This window comes from Theobroma cacao, chromosome 6 (assembly GCF_000208745.1).
Source record: "Theobroma cacao cultivar B97-61/B2 chromosome 6, Criollo_cocoa_genome_V2, whole genome shotgun sequence".
Lineage (NCBI taxonomy): Eukaryota > Viridiplantae > Streptophyta > Magnoliopsida > Malvales > Malvaceae > Theobroma > Theobroma cacao.
In genome coordinates this window covers 7,713,055-7,718,222 of record NC_030855.1, presented here as the reverse complement: position 1 = coordinate 7,718,222, position 5,168 = coordinate 7,713,055, and the positions used below count along the sequence as shown (strand labels likewise).

The following is a 5,168-nucleotide window of genomic DNA, read 5'->3' as shown; positions in this document are numbered from 1 at the left end:
TATACTATATATATATATATATATATATATATATATATATATATATATATATATGTTGTGCATTGATAGTTGATATTGTGTGATAATTATGACCACGCGTGTGCATGATGTTGGGGGATGCACATGCCGGTGATGACTGTGGTGAGGGAGACAGATGATGATAGTGCTCGTGTGCACGATGTGGGGGGATGTACATGATGGCACTGATTGTGCATGATATGGGGGCATGCACACGATGACTCCGGCTATGTGCACGATGTGGGGAGACGCACATGAGTTGGGTGAGATGATGGTGGTATTGGTGTTTATTTATGTATATATGTATATATATGTTTGTGAAATAAAAGTTCATGAATATAGTATATGGTTGTAATGCATGTGAAATTTTGGCATGTTGAACTTTGGAAATTTTTGAGTATTTCATGTTGAAATTGGCATGATGAATCTTGAGAATGTCCCATTTTCTTGCAAATTGAGTTTATTGGAGCACCAAATAGATTTTTAGTGAAAAGGAGGTCCTTTTTACATTTAGGTGCCCTGCTTCTCGCTGCAGCGAGAAACATTCTGTTTTGGCAGCTAGCAATTAGCTGAAGCGAGAAACTCTCGGGTTCTAATGCAGTGTTTTCACTTTGATAAAGCTTTTTACCATCTTCCCGTCAGAAATGGGAAAAGTAGTAAACATAATAGTTGTAACCCTGCCTCTTATCTTTCTAATGGTACAAAAATGAGGTCAATTGGACTTATGTAGTGGGAGATATGCTAGAAAAACTGAAACACATACAAACTAACACTATTTCTCGCTGCAGCGAGAAACTTTCTATTTTGGCTGCTTGAATCTCGCTATAGTGAGAATGAACTTCTCTGCAGTGAGAAACTTGCTGCCATGCTTGCTACCTTGCTTGATTTTGACATATTTTCACCCATTTAACTTCATGGATTGAACTTGGGTTTTTGCAACACTATGAGGTTATTAATCAAAGTTTGAAATGAGGGGTTTTTGGTAAGAAATTAAATCAATTGCATTGTTTTTGAAAAAAGTGCATCATGATTTTCAAATTCTTCCTATCGATTACTTGTTCCCTTCTTATGTTCACTCACTGAGTTTTATACTCACGTTTTTAAAATTCATGTTTTCAGATTTGAAGGTAGTTGGGACCTAGATTGAGTCGAACACATATGCTTGCCTTCTTGGTATGTACTATGGCATCTCAGTAGTTGTACCTTCACCCACGGTCACTCCGCTGATGGTTAAAAGTCTTATGTTTGTGTATACACATAAGTAATGTAAACCACTAAGATTCATGTATGTTAAAAATCAAATATGTATATTTGATTACTGATGCCATTATGGGCTGGCAAACAAGTGACATTATTTTAACATAATACGAATGTGTATATTAGGTTGCTATAAAATGTTACCGAAATGATTATAATGGAGAATTATAATATGTAGTTTTACAAATGATGGTCGGGAATGATGATCGAATTGCATAAAGAGGCTTGCTTGGGTTTAGTGGGCTATGCCCATTGGGCCCATGCATCAGTCATAGCCCAAAATTTGGGCTGTGACAAAGGTGGTATCAGAGCTCTACGTTTAGTTGAGTCCTAGGGATTCTTGTGTCAGTCAGTGGAGTTGTCAGAGTTAATGTAAAGTCTTGTTTATGGTTTGTGACCGCAGCACAAGTCATAGACAAGAAGCTATATGAACTCTTATTCCTAGTAACCTACCTTTTTGCTATCGTCATGTAAAGGGCATAAATGGTATCATTGCTTGGGTTTGAGATGTCACTTAAGACACAAACCATTATTGAAAGATTTTTAAGCAAATGCTCCTAATGAAAGGTCAATATAATGATAAATTCCTCCGACTAAGGATGGAGGAAGGTGGAGCTGGACTGTTAGGTCCGTAATAATTTATTCATTTGGTGGAATTATGATTTGAACCCATGGTTGTCAAGAAAAAAAATTAAAAATTTGGAGACTATGGATCATTATTGAGGTCAATATAAAGGAACACATACTATAACGGAATAAAGGGCATACTTTGACTAAAATGAATAGTGATGATTGTAATTTACTTGGAGTGCATAAATTTAAGTATTGGGGTAAGAGTAAACCAATATTTGTGTGCACGGATGTAAGTGCACTATGTTAAGTGAGCTTGTTATGCCATATATAAATGGTGTTGGGCTTCCGAAATAATTTATATACGAATATGTGTGTAGTAGCCTAGATGGAGTTGGTTTTGATTCTAATTAAGTAACTGGAAGAGTCCAAGGCTTGAATTGAATTATTGTGGTTTATGGTTATAATTGCATGAATTAGCTTAAAGGTTAAAATCACTGATTATTATAATTGATATATGGTCATGAAGTAAAAGGCTAGTAAATGATCTATTCTAAGGATGAGCTTGAATTTTGCTATGCTTAGTGTGGAGCCAAAGGATTAAAGGACTAGATGTGGATTTAGCAGTTTGAAGTTAAATGACTTGGAAATGACAAATTTAGTCTAAGTTCCATATGGAGTTCTATATGAAGATTGATATATGAATTGCTTTAAAGGTCAATTTAAAAATATGTTTGGTTCAATATGCAACCTATGATGTAAATGATTAGTCTTGAATGTGACTTCTCCAAAGGTAAGGGACTTAAAACATGTGCATTTTCAAATATGCTCTAACAGGAAGCTTTTGCATCTTAAGCTTAAGAAATTTTGATCTTATGATTACAAAAGCAAGATACAAAAATTTAGTGAATTGTCTATCTTATGGATGTAATTGGTTAAGAATTGATGAGTAAAGTCAATATCTTAACACTAAGTGGTGTACAATTTGATAAATGTGTACCTAAGAGTAAATTTGGAGATCATTGCTTAATCAATTTGCACTAAATGTTGTGGCAAAGGTATATGAATTTTAGTAGTGAAATATGTCCAAAGTGAGATATGTGGAGACTAATGTTCCGATTGCAAACTTGTGATAGAAAGCTAGTTTTGCAAATTGTGGTTTCCATGATCATAAAATATATGGAGGTTATTAATATGTAGGCATACACTTGGAGTTGTACATCTTGTGATCCCCATGCATCATATGGAAGGAGATATCCCATAGGGGAGTTTACCCTGATTTATGGTTACATGCCTATAGGCTTGGCATGAGATTGAGAATGCCCTGACATAAATGTGGAATGTATTGTGAAAGCTTGAAAAGCCACATATACCTTAACAAGGTCAACAACATGAATGGGGGGGAAATATGAATGTTGATATGCTGAGCATAAAGAGCTTAAGGATAATTAATGCAATTATACTAAGTTAGATGGTATGATCCGAACTAAGAACACGGACACCTTGGGAGATTTTAAAATAATGTCCAGTGGGGTCAGTGAGCTAAAGTGTTATCGGGCATACAATGAACGATTAAAGTTAAGAGTGGCTTTAAAGATAAGCCTTTGATTGATTAAGTTCTCAATGGAACCCTATTAAAGGAAGTGTTTAAGTGTTTTAGAAGTGTATGGAAAAGCATAAGAGAATATATTAGCTTGACTTGCTATAAGAGGTCAAAATTTGGATGGCCATGAGTGGCTTGTGAGTAACTCAACAAGGTATAGGTATATGTGCAAGGGAACTATGATTGATATATAAGGGTAAAACTTTAATGATGAGACTTTGTTCACTACTTTAGGCATTGAACAGTAAATTACGAACATGTATCCACCTAGTGAACACCATGGTAAGATAAATTCGAGAGATTTTTCGCAATGAGAAAACATTAAAGCTCGAGGAGCTAATAGTTTTATGGCGATGTTGATGCCCGTGACTGATATGTCACTTAGTACCAAGGTACGCTGCAAGTCTAAGAATGTTTGGGAATGTTGGTTTGAGGTAATGACTACTTTGCCATTACGTAGACCCGATAATGATACGGTCTTGATATGCTTGTGGAGGCAGAGCATACAATAGTGAAAAAAAAATGTTTCCCTCACATGTTTCATTTCATTTTGAGTAGTTATCAAGATAGAGTACTAGATAAAGATAAACAAAGATTGAACTGTGCTTTAAATGCTTAGTGAATAATGGTGATATGCTTTAGTTAATCGATATTACCCTTGGTGAAGGAATAAAAGTACACAATTGGATTCGTAGAGATCTACTTGGGAAAAGAGATGATGATTTGAGAATTCAAGTACTCATATACGAATAAAGATTTGGTAATGAGACATGACCTAGAGATGGAATACTACAATATGAATTTTGACTAAGAAAATCGACTTATAAAACACGTGGGGTTTGGAGATGGTGCCAATTAGTGGTTGACTCTTGTATGAGAATGGAATATTGAAATCAGCTTTGTGTATTCACCACAAATGATGAGAATGATCTAACCAACCAAGAGAAGAAATGATTCTAAACTTGATTGTTGGTTATTTTGGTTTTACAAATGGCTTATTGAGCTTGATATGCCTAAGGCTATTTGAAGTTTAAATTTTTGGAAATATATATGCATGGATATATAAGTTGCATATTGGTATAAAAACTCATGCGGAGTTAGTTATAATTTGATTCGATGATGATATTTTATCAATGGTTATAGTGCTAGATAATTATTAAGATAATTTATTGCTGATTTTGCCAGTGAACAAGTGGATTATAATGTTTTTAGCTTAAAAGTAAGTGTTTATACTTTTGATATGAGTTCATCAAATTCTATTATATTGTGATAAAACTTGGTGTTTTGATATAGCCTGAGAGGCTTGGCATATGAACTAACTTAACTGTGAGCTAGAAATTGTTAGGTTATTATGAAGTAAACAAATAGAGAAGTATGACATGAATTTAATATCCTAAGGGGCAATGGAAAATGATGTATCGGTTTTGGTATAGCTTCAATATATATAGTTTGATATATAAAGATACGGGGAAAAGTTTATAGCTTATGTGTAAAGGTGTGCATTTGAATTCGTATAATTAAAATTGTAAAATCTGCCTTGATTGGTATAAAGCTCATGATTCAAAATGAATGATTATGGATTTAATTTTCTAAGGTAAAAAGGACAAAAGAAGTTAATATCAGAAAGGTCTTAATAGATGATTCTTAAATTTTAAAGTGCACTTAAGGAGAGATAAATGTTTAATTTGATCTTCAGATTGATGAACTAATGAGGCCATGA

General features: G+C 34.1%; 1 long non-coding RNA gene across 4 annotated transcripts in view; it reads left to right on the top strand.

The window, feature by feature from the left end:
• The window catches only part of LOC108662489, an 11,503-nt gene that overhangs the window by 2,908 nt on the left and 3,427 nt on the right, over window positions 1-5,168 (top strand). For 2 of the 4 annotated variants that reach the window (XR_001928358.1, XR_001928360.1), the window contains one exon: window positions 1,138-1,433. The exons of the other annotated variants lie outside the window; for them this stretch is intronic. This is a non-coding gene — a long non-coding RNA (uncharacterized LOC108662489). Of the gene's footprint in view, window positions 1-1,137; window positions 1,434-5,168 lie in introns of those variants that run through there. 4 annotated transcript variants of the gene reach the window in all.